Source organism: Triticum urartu, chromosome 5A (assembly GCF_056163025.1).
Source record: "Triticum urartu cultivar PI428250 chromosome 5A, HENAU_Tu73, whole genome shotgun sequence".
In the NCBI taxonomy this organism is placed as follows: Eukaryota; Viridiplantae; Streptophyta; class Magnoliopsida; order Poales; family Poaceae; genus Triticum; species Triticum urartu.
In genome coordinates, this window is record NC_141877.1 from 276,981,045 (window position 1) to 277,000,782 (window position 19,738).

Sequence of the window (19,738 nt, forward strand, 5' to 3'; positions counted from 1 at the left end):
GAAGGTTGGTACGATCATGGAGTCTAAAGATGATACATTCTTTGAGGATATTTTCCCCATGAGAGATATGCAAAGCACTTCTAGACTAGAATCTAATGAGACTCCTGAACCGACCATTCAAATGGAATATTATGAGCATAAAAGTGATGAAAGTTCCATGTAAATGATGAGGAAGCTCCTGTTAGCATCAAGAGACAGAGGAATGCAAATTCCATTGGTGATAATTTCCTCGTGTACCTCATGGATTCCATCTTAGAGGCTTATGCATCACCAGATGCTGACTACTGGAAGAATGTGGTCCGTAGCGAGATGGATTCCATCTTGGCTAGCGGGACATGCGAAATCACTGATCGTCCTTATGGTTGCCAACCATTGGGATGTAAATGGGTGTTCAAAAGGAAGTTTAGGCCTGATGGTACTGTTGAAAAGTACAAGAGTAGGCTTATGGCCAAGGTTATACCCAGAAAGGAGAAGAAGATTTCTTTGATACTTACTCACATGTGGCTAGATTGACAACCATTCAAGTGTTACTCTCGTTGGATGCCTCGCATGGTCTTCTCGTTCATCAGATGGACGCTAAGATGAATTTCCTTAACAGAGAGCTAGATGAGGAAATTTACATGCAACAACCAAATGGCTTTGTAGTAAATGGTCAGGAAAGAAACCTGTGCAAGCTATTGAAATCTTTGTATGACCAGAAACAAGTTCCTAAGCAATGGCATGAGAAGTTCAATACAACTTTAACATCTATTGGATATGTTGTTAATGAAGCTGAAAATGTGTATACTATCATTATGGTGGGGGCAAACAAGTTAGACTATGTCTGTATGTCGATGACATATTGATATTTGGGACCCACCTCAAAATCATTGAGGAGGTCAAGGCTTTTCTATCTCATAACTTTGAGATGAAAGACCTGGGTGTGGCTGGTGTTATCTTGAACATCAAGCTACTGAGAGATACTGATGGTGGAATTACACTTTTGCAATCCCACTATGTTGAGAAGATTTTGAGCCATTTTGGATATTCAGACTACAAACCGTCTGCAACACCATATGATCTCACGTGATTGGTTCATTTATGTACCTACCTTGTGCTACTCGGCCTGACATTTCATTTGTTGTGTGCAAGCTGAGCAGGTTTGTGTCCAATTCGGGAGATGTGCATTGGCATGCAGTTGAGCGAGTCATACGTTATTTGCAAGGTATTATGAACTACGGAATTCACTATTCTGGGTATGCGACGGTACTTGAAGGGTATAGTGATTCAAATTGGATATCTAATGCTGATGAGATGAAAGCCACAAGTGGTTATGTTTCACACTTGGTGGTGGTGGTGCTATTTCATGGAAGTCTTGCAAGCAGACGATCTTAATGAGATCGACTATGAAAGCAGAACTCACATCATTAGACACATCATGCGTCGAAGCGGAATGAGTTCGAGAGTTTTTGATGGATTTGTGAGTGGTAGATAAGCCATTCCCGGCTATCCTTATGAACTATGTCAATCAGATAGTGGTTGCGAAGGCAAAGAGTTCAAAGGACAACATGCAATCCTCAAAGCATATAAGAAGAAGATTGAAATCTATCGGGTAATCAAGAAACTCCAGAGTAATAGCATTGGATTATATCCAACCGGGTAAGAATCTGGAAGACCCCTTTACAAAAGGGCTATCACGAATTATGATAGAAAATGCATCAAGGAAGATGGGCATGAGACCCATGTAAGTTTCCATGGGGGTAATCCAACCTATGTGATCAAAGATCCCGTGAATTGGGACTTGGCAAAACAATCCAGCAGTCAACTAAGGAGAGTACCCTTACAAACCTATTCTGTTGGGGATGCAATACTCTCGTAATCTGTAAGGCAAGCTGACTTTGTCGGATCATGGGTTCCGGCAAAACCCTTAAGGTTCGAACTCTGGGGTGTGCGCGAAGACCTCCCCCCCCCCTATCGATCTGCGTCCTAACTTAGCCTAGATCTCACGAACTAACTCGATGAACTCGCAACACAAAGGACACAAGATTTATACTGGTTCGGGCCACCATTGTGGTGTAATACCCTACTCCAGTGTGGTGGTGGTGGGTTGCCTCTTGGGCTGAGGATGAACAGTACAAGGGGAAGAACAGCCTCCTCAGGTTGAGGTGTTCTTGTGCTTGGTGCACTTGTGTGGCTGAGGATGATCTTGGATTCTCCCCGCCTATGGTGGTGGCTAGTCCTATTTATAGAGGCCCTGGTCCTCTCCCCAAATATTGAGCGGGAAGGAAGCCAACAACAGCCAATTTGAAAGGGGAAAGCTAGTACAAGCTATCCTAACAAAAGGTGCTCTTCGCCTGCCAAAGGTTCTGGTGGTGACGCCGTCCTGGGCTCCATGTTGACCTCCGTCTTGCCGTCCTTCTGGTCTTGGTCTCGTTGCACCAATATGGAAACCTTTGCTTGATGCCTCGGTACTCCACGCATGCGCTTGCCCCCTTAGCACCAAAGAGGAAACAAGGACACTGCGCGCTCGCGCCCACCTGGCACCCGCCTGGTCTCAATCGTCATGGCTTACGTCACGGAAACCTCACGAGGTTTGCCAACCTTGAACTCTCCGCCCCTCACGAGCCGGCCTGATGAGGTTGCTCCTGAGGAGGTCTTGTGTCGTCCACCTCACGAGGCTTGGCCCCTCGCGAGGGTCTTGATTCCTTGTTGATGAAGATGGGTCATACAGGCCTGCCAGCAAAGCCACGCCGTGGGCCGCAGGCAAGAAAGTCTGGGGACCCCAGTTCCCAGAACACCGACAGTAGCCCCCGGGCCCAAGGCGTGCTCGGGCTTGGCTTCGAGGTGAAGCCATGGGTCAAGTGCGGAGCGCCACGAGCCCTAATAGCCTGCGGCCTTGGTCGACGCGTGGCGGTTGATTGGACATGGGCGTCTCCGCTTTCCCACGCTGCCTCGGCAACTGCCCGACTGTCAAAAGGCTGGCGTAGACAACGTTCGCCTTCACTGTTTCCTTTCGCCTTGCTCAAATCCCCTTTCTTGCTCCCCGCTTCCGAAATCTCCAGATCCGCTCCCATCCTTTCATGCATCAGCGACCCATGGCGCTCCGGAGGGTCAAGCCCGCCTCGTCGCCGGTGTCGTCTGCAGTGAAGGCTTGGTACGAACCTGCCCTCGACTCGCCCAACGTCTCGGAGAAAAACCTCGCCGCCACACGCCTGCTGACGGTGGGGGAGAGTAATGAAAGGGGGAAGACGGAGCTTCGGGTTGCCTCCAACGTGCCGGAGCCCGAGGGGAGCGCGTTCTTTCCCTTCTTCACGAGCAGTATTGCCGCCGGGTTGGTTCCTCCCTTCTCCGATTTCTTCTATGAGGCCCTTGATCACTACAGGCTGCAGGCATTGCATCTCCATCCCAACTCCATCCTTCTCTTGTCCATCTTCGCCTACTACTATGAGGCGTATCTGGGCGTGATGTCGTCCGTGGCCCTGCTGCGCCACTTCTTCTTCCTCCGTGCCAGCGAGGGCCATATCTCCGGGTGCGCCGATTTCATCATGGCCGGCAAGGCCAACTCGATCTCAAACACCAGGAAGAAGGCTGACAACCTCAGGGCCAAATGGGTCATGATGAGCGCCAAGCGTGTCCACCCGCGCTTGGTGCTACCTACGGAGAAGCCCCGGGCCGACAAGGCGTGGTCCTGCGCGAAGCTCACCGATGAGCGGGCGATGTTGGTGCTGGAGTAGATGAAGTTCGACCTGAAGCCCGGCAATGCGAAGGCGGCGAGGATTACAGGGACCATGCTCCTGAGGGAGTTTCTGGCGCTGCGCGTGGCCCCGCTGCAGGCCTGTTCGCCCCTTGTGGGAACTCGGGGATGAAGAGGACAAGGTTCGCTTGAGCTCGGAGGCCTTGTCCAACGAGGAGCTGACCGCAGCTCTCTGCCTCCTGGTTGGCGACGATCAGGAGTATCCTCCGAATGTCTTCACTCCCTTGTTCCGCTACAAGGACAGTGCGGTGATCGTGGCCTCCAAGCCGACCTTTGACGGACGTGGTCTGGTTCCGTCGGTGCTCACCGGGGGCCCAGCGGCGCCGGCGCCGGTGGACCTGTCTTCTGGTGAGTCCCACGAGGAAGAAGAGGGGGGGAAGACTCGGAGGTGACCCCCGAAGGGACGGGGGAGACCTCCCCCCTAAGTAAGGCTGACATCCTCCGCGCCTTCCCTGACGACGACGAGGCCAACACTTCCCAGGAGAAGGAGGAACTGCCCGTGATACCGAAGAGGATCAGGTCGGCGCTGGTCCTCTGAGATTCTGCTGCTGCTCCGGTGTCGGCTCGAGCCGCTTCTGGTTCAACTTCCGCTCCCACTTCAGCTTCTGGAGCAGGTGCGGCAGCGCCTCGGGTCACGATGCTCTCCGGCTTCAAGCTTACCAAGAGGAAGGTGGACTATGTTGTTGTAGACCAGTAAGTGCCCCGCCTCGCCTTGTTCCTGCTGCTGATGCTCGTTTCCAACTCTCTTTCCTTCCTGCGTAATCAGGCTGTCGTCTGCGGTGAAGAGGAGAAGGGAGAGCGAGGTGGTGCCGCTTGAGTCCGCGTTGCCTCCTATGATCGTGCCCTTCTCCATGGGCAAAGGAGGGGATGGTTCTCATGCTTCTCTAGCCCAGTTGTCCTCGTGAGGCCCGGTGGAGCATCCTCATGAGGAGTCAGCCCCCGAAGCGCTGCTGGCTCAGGAGGTGCCGGTGTCCAGCACGGCTGGTGAGGTTCAGGAGCCCTTGATCTTCCAGGCTCTGGTGACGACGTCGCCCCCTTCTCATGCTGCGCCCCTGGCTCCAGGTTCTTCTGCTTCCTCAGCCGTCCTGGAGAGCGCCTTTTCAGAGATGGCCCGACTGCGGGAAGATCTCCAGGGCACGGACTCGCACCTAGTGGCAGGGCGCTTGGAGCTGGTCTCTGGCTGGCTTCACTCCGACTCGGCGGTCCGAGCGTCGCTGAGCCAGGCCACGGCGGCCTCCGAGAAGGAGAAGCTGGCTGCCGCCAAAGCTGCGGCTGATCACGAGGCAGCATTGAAGGATGCCGAGGCCACCTGCGGCCGCTGCCGAGAGCTGGAGGACCAGCTGAAGGGCCTGCGCGACCATCATGCGGAAGAAGCACGCGACCGCCAGGCGAAGGAGGAGGAGATGAAGGCCCAGGAGGATTCCATCAAAGGCCGCGACGCCGAGCTGGGGGAGCTGGCGAAGGCACAGGCAGCGGAGCGCAACCGGCTAGAGGAGTTGGAGCGGAAGGCGGGGGTGAAGGTGGCCGACCTTGACGCCAAGGCGAGGGTCCTTGCCGAAGACCGCACGGCCTTCTAGACCTTTGAGGAGAGGTCCCGTGTGGCACTGAAGACACTGTACGAGAAGGGCTTGGAGAAGCCGCTGGCCAGCGACGAGGATGGCCCTGCTCAGCTGCTTCCCTTCCTGGTGAACGCGCTCGAGGAGGTCGTGGAAGGCGTCGGTCCTATGGCGGAGGCAGAGGCTCGCGTCCTTTCCTCGGCCGCGCTGACACGGCTGTTCAGCCACCTGCACCTTCGCGACCCCAGCGCTCGTCTTGACAAGCTGCTGGAACCTGTAGCTAACGAACACTATGCGGCTGCCGCCGCGGCCGTGAAGGGTTAAGTGGAGGCCTTGCTGAAGAAGTTCGATGCCTTCGCCCCCGCGCCCTCGACCGGTGATGCAGGTGAAGGCGACGCTACCCAGGAGGGGGCACATTTTGCAGGTGTCGGCGGTGTCCACGGGTGACTTGCGGCTGCTTTTCTACTTTGTTCCTGTAACATGCACCATGCCTCGTGGAGGCGTTAAACTTGCGTTTGATATTGTGAGGACAATATGTATTGTAATATTTGCTTCGAGATTTTGTGATTTTCTTCCTATTTGCTTCATGTTCTACGTTGGCAGAGCCCGGCCCCGCGCATACCTCAACCGTCGTTGGGCTGACCGGAAACTAGGACGGACCAAGGAGCGAGGGGCTACGTGACTAGTTAGGCTCCTAAGTCACGATGCTCAGGAGTCCCCCTTGACACGCAAACAGCCTATAGGAAGGATACGTGAGGATAGGTTAATGTTCTACGTCGGCAGAGCCCAGCCCCGCGCATACCTCAACCGCCGTTGGGCCGACCGGAAACCAGGACGGACCAAGGAGTGAGGGGCTACGTGACCAGTTAGGCTTCTGAGACGCGATGCTCAGGAGTCCCCCTTGACGTGCAAACATTCTCCATACCTGTGCCCTCGTCGAGGCTCGGCTCGGGAGGGGCGTGCGACGACCAGGTCCAGGGGACCTGGTTGGGTGGCGCACACTTGGGCATGACCCAAGTGCAGCCCCCGTGCCCAGCCCCCTCACACAGCTCTCCCGAGGGGAGACATTGCGGTGAGGGCCGAACAATGAGCTCTGGGGCTCCCTAAGGTTGGTACGGTCATGGGGCCGCCCTTAGTTGTTTATCACCAGCGCGGAGCATAGTGCTTCCGCTTTTGCACGGGCATAGCCGCTCCTCGGCAGTGTCGACGGCCAGCAAGGAGCATGGTGCTTTGATACGTCTCCAACGTATCTATAATTTTTGATTGCTCCATGCTATATTATCTACTGTTTTGGACTATATTGGGCTTTATTTTCCACTTTTATATTATTTTTGGGACTAACCTATTAACGGGAGGCCCAGCCCAGAATTGCAGTTTTTTGCCTATTTCAGTGTTCGGAGAAACAGAATATCAAACGGAGTCCAAACGGAATAAAATCTTCGGGAACGTGATTTTCTCACCGAACGTGATCCGGGAGACTTGGACCCTGCTCCATGGAACAAAAGAGGCGGTCACGAGGGTGGGGGGCGCCCCCCCCCTAGGGCGCGCCCCCCTACCTCGTGGGCCCCTTGTTGCTCCTCCGGCGTACTTCTTCCTCCTATATATACACATGTACCCCCAAACGATTAGAACAGGAGCCAAAAACCTAATTCCACCGCCGCAACTTTCCGTATCCACGAGATCCCATCTTGGGGCCTGTTCCGAAGCTCCGTCGGAAGAGGGCCGTCATCACGGAGGGCTTCTACATCATCCTAGCCTCTCCGATGAAGTTTGAGTAGTTTACCTCAGACCTTCGGGTCCATAGTTAGTAGCTAGATGGCTTCTTCTCTCTCTTTGAATCTCAATACAAAGTTCTCCCCCTCTCTCGTGGACATCTATTCGATGTAATCTTCTTTTTGCGGTGTGTTTGTTGAGATCGATGAATTGTGGGTTTATGATCAAGTCTATCTATGAATAATATTTGAATCTTCTCTGAATTCTTTTATGTATGATTGGTTATCTTTGCAAGTCTCTTCGAATTATCCGTTTGGTTTGGCCAACTAGATTGGTAGTTCTTGCCATGGGAGAAGTGCTTAGCTTTGGGTTCGATCTTGCGGTGTCCTTTCCTAGTGACAGAAGGGGCAGCAAGGCACGTATTGCATTATTGCCATCGAGGATAACAAGATGGGGTTTATTTCATATTGCATGAATTTATCTCTCTACATCATGTCATCTTACTTAAGGCGTTACTCTGTTTTTAACTTAATACTCTAGATGCATGCTGGATAGCGGTCGATGAGTGGAGTAATAGTAGTAGATGCAGAATCGTTTCGGTCTACTTGTCACGGACGTGATGCCTATATACATGATCATGCCTAGATATTCTCATAATTATGCTCAATTCTGTCAATTGCTCAACAGTAATTTGTTCACCCACCGTAGAATACTTATGCTCTTGAGAGAAGCCACTAGTGAAACCTATGGCCCCCAGGTCTATTCTCATCATATCAATCTCCATCACTTTAATATTGTTTTGCTATTTACTTTGCCTTTACTTTTTTACTTTGCATATTTATACCAAAAATATTCTATCTATCAGATCTCACTCTCGTAAGTGACCGTGAAGGGCTTGACAACCCCTAATCGTGTTGGTTGCGAGTAGCTATCATATTGTGCAGGTACGAGGGACTTGAGCGTGGCCTCCTACTGGATTGATACCTTGGTTCTCAAAAACTGAGGGAAATACTTACGCTACTCTGCTGCATCATCCCTTCCTCTTCGGGGAAAACCAACGCAAGCTCAAGACGTAGCAAGAAGGATTTATGGTGCCGTTGCCGGGGAGTCTACGCAAAAAGTCAACATACCAAGTACCCATCACAATCCCTATCTCTCGCATTACATTATTTGCCATTTGCCTCTCGTTTTCCTCTCCCCCAAATTCACCCTTGCCGTTTTATTCGCCCTCTCTCTCTATCCTCCTTCTTTGTTTGCCTCTTTTGCCCGTTTGCTCTTGTTTGCTCGTGTGTTAGATTGCTTGTTTGTCGCGATGGCTCAAGATACTACTAAATTGTGTGACTTCACCAATACCAATAATAATGATTTCCTTAGCACTCCGATTGCTCCTCTTACCAATGCTGAATCTTGTGAAATTAATACCGCTTTGTTGAATCTTGTTATGAAAGATCAATTTGCCGGCCTTCCCAGTGAAGATGCCGCTACTCATATGAATAGCTTCGTTGATTTATGTGATATGCAAAAGAAAAAAGATGTCAATAATGATGTCGTTAAATTGAAGCTATTTCCTTTTTCGCTTAGAGATCGTGCTAAAGCTTGGTTTTTGTCTTTGCCTAAGAATAGTATTGATTCATGGAACAAGTGCAAAGATGCTTTTATCTCTAAGTATTTTTCTCCCGCTAAGATCATCTCTCTTAGAAACGATATTATGAACTTTAAACAACTTGATCATGAACATGTTGCACAAGCTTGGGAGAGAATGAAATTAATGATACGTAATTGCCCTACTCATGGTTTGAATTTGTGGATGATTATATAGAATTTTTATGCCGGATTGAATTTTGCTTCTAGAAATCTTTTAGATTCGTACGCGGGAGGCACTTTTATGGAAATCACTTTAGGATATGCTACTAAACTCCTAGATAATATTATGGTTAATTATTCTGAATGGCACACTGAAAGATCATCTAATAAAAAAGTGCATGCGATAGAAGAAATTAATTTGTTGAGTGGAAAATGGATGAACTTATGAAATTATTTGCTACTAAGAGTGTTTCTTCTGATCCTAATGATATGCCTTTGTCTACTTTGATTGAGAATAACAATGAATCTATGGATGTGAATTTTGCTGGTAGGAATAATTTTGGTAACAACGCTTATAGAGGGAATTTTAATCCTAGGCCATATCCTAGTAATCCTTCTAATAACTATGGGAATTCCTACAAAAACTCTTATGGAAATTATAATAATATGCCCTCTGATTTTAATCTAATATTAAAGAATTTATTTCTTCGCAAAAGAATTTTAATGCTATGATTGAAGAAAAATTGCTTAAGATTGATGATTTGGCTAGGAACGTTGATAGAATTGCTCTTGATGTTGATGCTTTAAAACTTAGATCTATTCCACCTAAGCATGATATCAATGAGTCTCTAAAAGCCATGAGAATTTCAATTGATGAGTGTAAAGAAAGAACCGCTAGGATGCGTGCTTCCAAAGATGCCTTTATTAAAGCGTGTTCTTCCAATTCCTATGAAAATCAAGATGAAGATCAAAAATTTATTGATGTGTCTCCAATTAAATCTTTATTTTGCAATATTAATCTTGATGAAACTGAATATGATCTTCCTTTACCTAGAAGGCATTCTAAAAATTCGGAGTATTTAGATCTTAATGATGAAATTGACGAAAGTGGGATTGAAAGAAATAAAAATCTAGATGTTGCTAAACCCACTATATTGGATTTCAAGAAATTTAATTATGAAAGTTGCTCTTTAATTGATTGTATTTTCTTGTTGCAATCCGTGCTAAATTCTCCACATGCTTATAGTCGAAATAAAGCCTTCACCGAACATATTGTTGATGCCTTGATGCAATCTTATGAAGAAAAACTTGAGTTGAAAGTTTCTATCCCTAGAAAACTTTATGATGAGTGGGAACCAACAATTAAAATTAAAGATCATGAGTTTTATGCTTTGTGTGATTTGGGTGCTAGTGGCTCTACTATTCCCAAGACTTTGTGTGATTTACTAGATTTCCGCGATTTTGATGATTGCTCTCTAAACTTCCATCTTGCGGATTCCACTATTAAGAAACCTATGGGAAGAATTAATGATGTTCTTATTGTTGCAAATAGGAATTATGTGCCCGTAGATTTCATTGTTCTTTATATAGATTGCAATCCTTCTTGCCCTATTATTCTTGGTAGACCTTTCCTTAGAACGGTTGGTGCGATTATTGATATGAAGGAAGGGAATATTAGATTTCAATTTCCATTAAAAAGGGGCATGGAACACTTTCCAATAAAGAAAATAAAATTACCATATGAAACTATCATGAGAGCCACTTATGGATTGCCTACCAAAGATGGCAATACCTAGATCTATCCTCGCTTGTTATGCCTAGCTAGGGGCGTTAAACGATAGCGCTTGTTGGGAGGCAACCCAATTTTATTTTTATTCCTTGATTTTTTTTCTCCTGTTTAGTAATAAATAAATTATCTAGCCTCTGTTTTGGTTGTGTCTTTTGTGTTTAAGTAGTGTTTGTGCCAAGTAGAACCGTTGGGAAGACTTGGGGAAAGTCTTGTTGAACTTGCTGTAAAAAACAGAAACTTTAGCGCTCACGAGAACTGCTGCCATTTTTATTTGAAGAGTGGTATTTATTTAATTCTTTTTGCAGATGATTAATAGATAAATTCCTCACGTCAAGAAATTTATTTTAGAATTTTTGGGGTTCCAGATCTTTCGCTAGCTACAGATTACTACAGACTGTTCTGTTTTTGACAGATTCTGTTTTTCGTGTGTTGTTTGCTTATTTTGATGAATCTATGGCTAGTAAAATAGTTTATAATCCATAGATAAGTTGGAATACAGTAGGTTTAAAACCAATATAAATAAGGAATGAGTTCATTACAGTACCTTGAAGTGGTCTTTTGTTTTCTTTCGCTAACGGAGCTCACGAGTTTTCTATTTTGAGTTTTGTGTTGTGAAGTTTTCAAGTTTTGGGTAAGAATTTGATGGATTATGGAACAAGGAGTGGCAAGAGCCTAAGCTTGGGGATGACCATGGCACCCCCAATATAATCCAAGGACACCAAAAAGTCAAAGCTTGAGGATGCCCCGGAAGGCATCCCCTCTTTCGTCCACTTCCATCGGTAACTTTACTTGGAGCTATATTTTTATTCACCAACATGATACGTGTTTTGCTTGAAGCGTCTTGTATTATTTGTGTCTTTGTTTGTTAGTATGCCACAATCATCCTTGCTGTACACACCTTTTGAGAGAGCCATACATGAATTAAAATTTGATAGAATGCTCTATGTGCTTCACTTATATCTTTTGAGCTAAGTAGTTTTGCTCTATGTGCTTCACTTATATCCTTTGAGCGTTATAATTTTGTTCTATGTGGTTCACTTAGATCTTTTAGAGCATGGTGGTGGATTTGTTTTAAAGAAACTATTGATCTCTCATGCTTCACTTAAATTATTTTGAGTCTCTTAATAGCATGGTAATTTTCTTAATAATAATATGCTTGGTATTCAAGATTTGTGAAACTTTCTTTTGAGTGTGTTGAATACTAAGAAAAGATTGAAGCATTATAATTGTTTTGAGATATGGAGGTGATAATATTAAAGTCATGATAGTGGAGTGGTTGTGAATTTAAAGAATACTTGTGTGGAAGTTTGTGATTCCCATAGCATGCACGTATGGTGAACCGTTATGTGATGAAGTCGGAGCATGATTTATTTATTGATTGTCTTCCTTATGAGTGGCGGTCGGGGACGAGCGATGGTCTTTTCCTACCAATCTATCCCCCTAGGAGCATGCGTGTAGTAATTTGCTTTGATAACTTCTAGATTTTTGCAATAAGTATATGAGTTCTTTATGACTAATGTTGAGTCCATGGATCATACGCACTCTCACCCTTCCACCTTTGCTAGCCTCTCTAATACCGCAACTTTCGCCGGTATCATACACCTACCATATACCTTCCTCAAAACAGCCACCATACCTACCTATTATGGCATTTCCATAGCCATTCCGAGATATATAGCCACGCAACTTTCCATCATCTAGTTCATCATGACATCCATCATTGTCATATTGCTTAGCATGATCATGTAGTTGACATAGTATTTGTGGCAAAGCCACCGTTCATAATTTTCATACTTGACTCTTGATTCATTGCATATCCCGGTACACCACCGGAGGCATTCATATAGAGTCATACTTTGTTCTAAGTATCGAGTTGTAATTGTTGAGTTGTAAGAAAAATAAAAGTGTGATGATCATCATTATTAGAGCATTGTCCCAGTGAGGAAAGAATGATGGAGACTATGATTCCCCCACAAGTCGGGATGAGACTCCGGACGAAAAAAAAGAGGCCAAATAAGCCCAAATAAAAAAAATGAGAAAGGCCATAAAAATATAATAAAAAAATGAGAGAAAAAAAGAGAAGGGACAATGTTACTATCCTTTTACCACACTTGTGCTTCAAAGTAGCACCATGATCTTCATAGTAGAGAGTCTCTCATGTTATCACTTTCATATACTAGTGGGAATTTTACATTATAGAACTTGGCTTGTATATTCCCATGATGGGCTTCCTCAAATTACCCTAGGTCTTCATGAGCAAGCAAGTTGGATGCACACCCACTTACTTTCTTTTTGAGCTTTCAAATTACCCTAGTGCATCCGTTGCATGGCAATCCCTACTCACTCACATTGATATCTATTGATGGGCATCTCCATAGCCCGTTGATAGGCCTAGTTGATGTGAGACTATCTTCTCCCTTTTTGTCTTCTCCACAACCACCATTCTATTCCACCTATAGTGCTATGTCCATGGCTCACGCTCATGTATTGCGTGAAGATTGAAAAAGTTTTGAAAAAGTTAGAGTATGAAACAATTGCTTGGCTTGTCATCGGGGTTGTGCATGATTTAAATATTTTGTGTGGTGAAGATAGAGCATAGCCAGACTATATGATTTTGTAGGGATAACTTTCTTTGGCCATGTTATTTTGAGAAGACATAATTGCTTTGTTAGTATGCTTGAAGTATTATTATTTCTATGTCAATATAAACTTTTGTCTTGAATCTTTCTAATCTGAATATTCATACCACAATTAAGAAGATTTACATTGAAATTATTCCAAGTAGCACTCCGCATCAAAAATTCTCTTTTTATCATTTACCTACTCGAGGACGAGCAGGAATTAAGCTTGGGGATGCCTGATACGTCTCCAACGTATCTATAATTTTTTATTGCTCCATGCTATATTATCTACTGTTTTGGACTATATTGGGCTTTATTTTCCACTTTTATATTATTTTTGGGACTAACCTATTAACCAGAGGCCCAGCCCAGAATTGTTGTTTTTGCCTATTTCAGTGTTTCGGAGAAACAGAATATCAAACGGAGTCCAAATGGAATAAAATCTTCGGGAACATGATTTTCTCACCGAACGTGATCCAGGAGACTTGGACCCTGCTCCAAGGAACAAAAGAGGCGGTCACGAGGGTGGGGGCGCGCCCCCCTGCCTCGTGGGCCCCTCGTTGGTCCTCCGGCATACTTCTTCCTCCTATATATACACACGTACCCCCAAACGATCAGAACAGGAGCCAAAAACCTAATTCCACCACCGCAAATTTCCGTATCCACAAGATCCCTTCTTGGGGCCTGTTCCGGAGCTCCGCTGGAAGAGGGCCATCATCACGGAGAGCTTCTACATCATCCTAGCCTCTCTGATGAAGTGTGAGTAGTTTACCTCAGACCTTCGGGTCCATAGTTAGTAGCTAGATGGCTTCTTCTCTCTCTTTGAATCTCAATACAAAGTTCTCCCCCTCTCTCGTGGAGATCTATTCGATGTAATCTTCTTTTTGCGGTGTGTTTGTTGAGATCGATGAATTGTGGGTTTATGATCAAGTCTATCTATGAATAATATTTGAATCTTCTCTGAATTCTTTTATGTATGATTGGTTATCTTTGCAAGTCTCTTCGAATTATCCGTTTGGTTTGGCCAACTAGATTGGTAGTTCTTGCCATGGGAGAAGTGCTTAGCTTTGGGTTCGATCTTGCGGTGTCCTTTCCTAGTGACAGAAGGGGCAGCAAGGCACGTATTGCATTATTGCCATCGAGGATAACAAGATGGGGTTTATTTCATATTGCATGAATTTATCTCTCTACATCATGTCATCTTGCTTAAGGCGTTACTCTGTTTTTAACTTAATACTCTAGATGCATGCTGGATAGTGGTCGATGAGTGGAGTAATAGTAGTAGATGCAGAATCGTTTCGGTCTACTTGTCACGGACGTGATGCCTATATACATGATCATGCCTAGATATTCTCATAATTATGCTCAATTCTGTCAATTGCTCAACAGTAATTTGTTCACCCACCGTAGAATACTTATGCTCTTGAGAGAAGCCACTAGTGAAACCTATGGCCCCGGGTCTATTCTCATCATATCAATCTCCATCACTTTAATATTGTTTTGCTATTTACTTTGCCTTTACTTTTTTACTTTGCATATTTATACCAAAAATACCAAAAATATTCTATCTAAGATCTCACTCTCGTAAGTGACTGTGAAGGGCTTGACAACCCCCAATCGCGTTGGTTGTGAGTAGCTATCGTTTTGTGCAGGTACGAGGGACTTGAGCGTGGCCTCCTACTGGATTGATACCTTGGTTCTCAAAAACTGGGGGAAATACTTACGCTACTCTGCTGCATCATCCCTTCCTCTTCGGGGAAAACCAACGCAAGCTCAAGACGTAGCATGCTTCCACTAGGGCGTGGGAGGGGGACTCCCTACTGCGGAGAGCCCCCGGGGCGTGTACAGCCCCGCCCTGACATGTGGCTTGCATGGCAGGGCTAGACGAGGTGTATCGGGGCACTCGTGAGCCAGCGCGGGACTCACGAGGCCCTACCTCAAGGCGGGTTGCGCCTGGTCTTGGTTCTTGTTTGTTGTCTTGGTCCTGTGAGGTGGTTAGGCAACCTGCGCCGAACGAATCTCCTGAGGTCATCGCATGAAAAAGCCAAGCACCAACGGCCCCAGGAGGTGATGTGAACGGGGCCGGCCCGCCATACAGAGCTCAACCGCTAGATTTATCGACGCTGCAGGGACGGACCCGAGCACAGACGTCGTGCTTGACTTACTCACGCAAGGGGTTCTGAAGAAAGACGGACGGCGCGCGGCTCCCACGGTGGGTGACAATCAAGCAGGCGATAGTCATAGATAGATTAAGCATGGAAAGCAACCTAGCTCAGGTAAGTGCAGGGAAGATGCATGCCACCGGGTCCGGCACGAGCGGCTTGGGGATGATGCAGCCCGAGGGGCGCCCCCAACAGGGTAAGCTAAAGACATAAAAGGAAAGATACATGCCACAGGGACGGACCCACGCGGCCTGGGAATGATGCACCCTGGGGGCGCTCCCAGCTGAATGAACCTTGGAAAATGTCACCTGGCAGTGTCGATGAAGGAGAGTTGGGATAGCTGAAGGCATGCGGCGAAGGGCTGCCCCTCATGAGCCACTGGGCCCTGAGGCTCGGGGGGCCCTGGGGGCCCAGGAGGTTCCTCGAGGACCGTCTTCATCTCCGTCAGCACCGCGTGGTGCCTGGCCTCCTGAGCCGCCAGGATGCTCCGCAGGTTGCGGTGATAGGAGGCTGCCACGCTCGGTAGACCGAAGGGCATGCGAACGTAACTGTGGGATGGGCCCTCGCAGCGTCCCACGCGCGAAGGCCAGAGAAGCTCCTGAGAGGCGGCCCGATTGAGCCCTGGAACGTCAATGTAGACGTGCATCCCGACATCCTCGCCTGGATTGGGAACTGCGCCTGATGAGCGGCGGCTGCCGCGCATGGCCCTCGCGTCTTGCAGTTCCTGAGTGGTCTTGGTGATGAACTCCTGAGCGGTGAGCACTCCTTGCCCTGTGTCCTCCTGAGGAAAACGTGTCGTGAAGCACGCCTCCAAGTGGTGCCCAAGCGCCTCCCTCGTGATGCTGGCAAAGTCTGAGGCCCTCCAGAAGAGAGCCCTCGAGCCCTGCCCAAGAGGGGCGCTGGGCGCGCCTCCCTATGCGATGGAGGGAGGCGCCCCAGGCGCGGACGCCGATCCTGACGAGGCGTCGCTTGCCTGAGGCCCTGCGTGACGTAGCTGCTTCTTCTTCTTGGGGGTGGCCTTAGGAGGGCGCTCGCCCTGACTGTCGGGGTCGTCGATTACTTCAGCTTGGAAGGCACGCTCGAGGGAGCACACCGCGCCTCTTTCTTCGCATGGGACTATGATGATTCCACCGCTTCCCGGCATCTTGAGGACATTGTAGCCGTGATGGGTCACCGCCATGAACTTGGCCAGGGCTGGATACCCGAGGATGGCACTGTATGGCAGGTGGATGTAGGCGACGTCGAAGTCGATGAGTTCGGTGCGGTAGTTGTTGCATTCTCCGAAGGTAACAGGGAGGTGGACCTGCCCGATCGGGGTAGTAGAGCCGTCGGTCACTCTTGAGAAAGGCTTGGTAGGCTGAAGCTGGTCATATGGCACTTGGAGGTTGTCGAACATGTCGACGGACAGGACATTGAGCCCTGCGCTGCTGTCGATGAGGGTCTTGGTAACTTGCACGTTGCTGATGATTGGTGAACAGAGCATTGGGAGGACGCCTGCGGTGGCCGCACACTTGAGCTGATCTGCCGAACTGAACGTGATGGGGCACCTGGACCATCTGAGTGGGCGTGTGGCCTCGAGCTTGGGGAGAACTGCATTCACTTCACGGGCAAACTATTTGAAGATACGCTGGGGCTTGAGCTCCGCCCAAGATGCAGGCAACGGCGCGTGGCTCCTGGAAGCCCCCAGCCCCCTCGTCTTGATGGTGGTCGTCATTCCTTCTAGGTGGTGGTGGTAATGGAGGAAGGCCTGCGTTGCCGTGAGGACGAGCCTCATGAGGCTGGTCCCTCCATGCGCCCTCGCGAGGCTGATCCTACCAGCAGTCCTCACGAGGCCGGTCGTGCCACTCCTGGCGCGGGCCACAGTCGTCCCAGCGTCCACCGCCACGTCCTCCTCCTCGGCCGTAGCCCCGGTCGCTGCGCTCGGGGCGTCGACCGAAGCATCCTTCTCGAATGGCTCTGAGCTCTTGACAGTCGCTGGTGTTGTGGGTATGCAGGTTGTGGAAGGCGCGGAACGGTCGGCTGCCCTTGGATGACTCGGGCTGGTCTCTGCCGCGCTTGGTGTCTGGTTCCGCCACGAGCACGGCTGCTCCCTTGCGCTTCACATCCTTGGCCTTGGTCTTTTTCTCTTCTGGGTCTGCAGCAGGGAGCTCGAGGAGGGAGAGGCGCCCCTCCTCAGCTCTGGCACACTTGGTTGCGATGTTGAACAGCTCCAGGGTCGTGCACAGCTCTTCGTGGATGGCGAGCTCCTCCTTCATCTTGATGTTGAGGACACCGTCGGAGAACGCTGGGATGATGGCCTCGTCGGTCACCTTGGGGATTTTGATGCGCGCGTTGTTGAAGCGCTGAATGTACTTCTGTAGGGTCTCTCCTGGTTGTTGCTTGATGCGGCGCAGGTCACCCGCGACCGGGGGGCGGTCACGAGTGCCTTGGAAGTTGGCGATGAAACGGTTGCGCATTTTGTCCCGGGAGGAAATTAGGCCTGGAGGCAGGTTCAGGAGCCAGGAGCGGGGGCCATCCTTGAGAGCCATGGGAAACCAGTTTGCCATGACTTTCTCGTCGCCGTTGGCCGCCTCGATGCTCAGCTCGTAGAGCTGTAGGAACTCCGCGGGGTCGGGGGTGTTGTCATAGCGAGGAGGCAGGTCTGGCTTGAACTTGCCTGGCCAGGCGACGCTGCGTAGCTCGGGGGTGAAGGCGCGGCAGCCGGCCGTGGTCACCGGGGCCCGCCTTGGAGGTGGAGCCTGGCCTTGGCGCCCGCGCGCTGCTACGGCCAACTACGCGGGGCCTTGCCGCAGCAAACGATCCTGGTGCGGCGGAGCGAGGAGTGGCGGAGCGTTCGCCTGCGGTCAAGGGACTTCTTCACGGCTTCTTTCTTTATGCGCGGGCGCCGGACGCGGTGGGTCGAGCCACGGAGCCGCATGCCTTGGCGCTAGGGCGCCGTCTTGGGGCAGAGGTGGTGTAGGTGCTTCATGAGCGGCGTCGCCCGTGGCTGGCGGAGGGCGAGGCAGAGAGTGGGACGGCGCAGGGGAGCCCCCTGCAACACGGACAAGCTCGGCGATGCGGTCAAGCCAGTCCTCGTAGAGGTCGTCACCGGGTGGTAGCGCGGGAGCTCGTGCGCCATGAGGAGCGCGGCCCGTGCGTCCGTGGGAACGCGACGAGCGTGAGACGAGGAACCAGCGGGAGTCAGCGATGGAGTGGCGGTGCGGCCGTCCTGTCGCGCTGAGGGGTGCAGCGAGGATGCTTGCTGCTCGTTCCCTGCCGGGCCGGTGGCGGCGTTGGCGGCAGGCGACGGAGAGCGATGGGGTGGCCCGCCGACAGGGGCCGTCTGAGCAAAGCGGGTGGCGAGGGCAGCCCGGCGCTCGGCATGGGCGCGACGCGTGTCCGCCATGGAGACGATGAAGCGACGCGACACGGAGCGACGGAAGGGAAGCTTCGGCGCACCCCTACCTGGCGCGTCAAATGTCGGATCACGGGTTCCGGCAAAACCCTTAAGGTTCGAACTCTAGGGTGCGCGTGAATACCTCCCCCCCTATCGATCCGCGTCCTAACTTAGCCTAGATCTCACGAACTAACTCGACGAACTCGCAACACAAAGGACACAAGATTTATACTGGTTCGGGCCACCGTTGTGGTGTAATACCCTACTCCAGTGTGGTGGTGGATTGCCTCTTGAGCTGAGGATGAACAGTACAAGGGGAAGAACAGCCTTCTCAGGTTGAGGTGTTCTTGTGCTTGGTGCACTTGTGTGGCTGAGGATGATCTTCGATTCTCCCCGCCTATGGTGGTGGCTAGTTCTATTTATAGAGGCCCTGATCCACTCCCCAAATATTGAGCGGGAAGGGAGCCAACAACGGCCAATTTGAAAGGGGACAGCTAGTACAAGCTATCCTGACAAAAGGTGGTCTTCGCCTGCCAAAGATTCTGGTGGTGACGCCGTCCTGGGCTCCATGGTGACCTCCGTATTGTCATCCTTCTGGTCTGGGTCTCGTTGCACCAATATGGAAACCTTTGCTTGATGCCTCGGTACTCCGCACCTGCGCTTGCCTCCTTAGCACCAAAGGGAAAACAAGGACGTTGTGCACGCTGGCGCCCGCCTGGTCTCGATCGTTATGGCTTACGTCATGGAAACCTCACGAGGTTTGCCCAACCTTGAACTCTCCGCCCCTCACGAGCCGGCCTGATGAGGCTGCTCCTGAGAAGGTCTTGTGTCGTCCGCCTCGCAAGGCTTGGCCCCTCGCGAGGGTCTTGATTCCTTGTTGATGAAGATGGGCCGTACGGACCTGCCAGCAAAGCCACGCCGTGGGCTGCAGGCAGGCAAGTCTGGGACCCCTGTTCCCAGAACGCCGACAGACTTTTGTCTTAATGTGTTCCAAAGCTTGTGTAAGTAAGATGCTATCCTACACATCATTCTTTGGAGGAACACACCAATGTGAGCCCGACTGCTGGTCACGGTCTATGACATTGGGCAATCTCTAGGAAACTCATGAGAAGGTCAGGAGTATGACTAATAAGCTCCACCCGTGAAATTTAGCCTTCGGGATCCACGTATCAGCTGACAATAAGTAAAACTTCTGCACGCCAAA

The 19,738-nt window shown here is 49.6% G+C and overlaps 1 pseudogene; it reads right to left on the reverse strand.

Annotated features, from left to right (window-relative positions):
- Window positions 1-16,759: 16,759 nt before the first annotated feature.
- On the reverse strand, window positions 16,760-17,614 carry LOC147971053 (uncharacterized; annotated as a pseudogene).
- Between the last annotated feature and the right edge of the window lie 2,124 nt (window positions 17,615-19,738).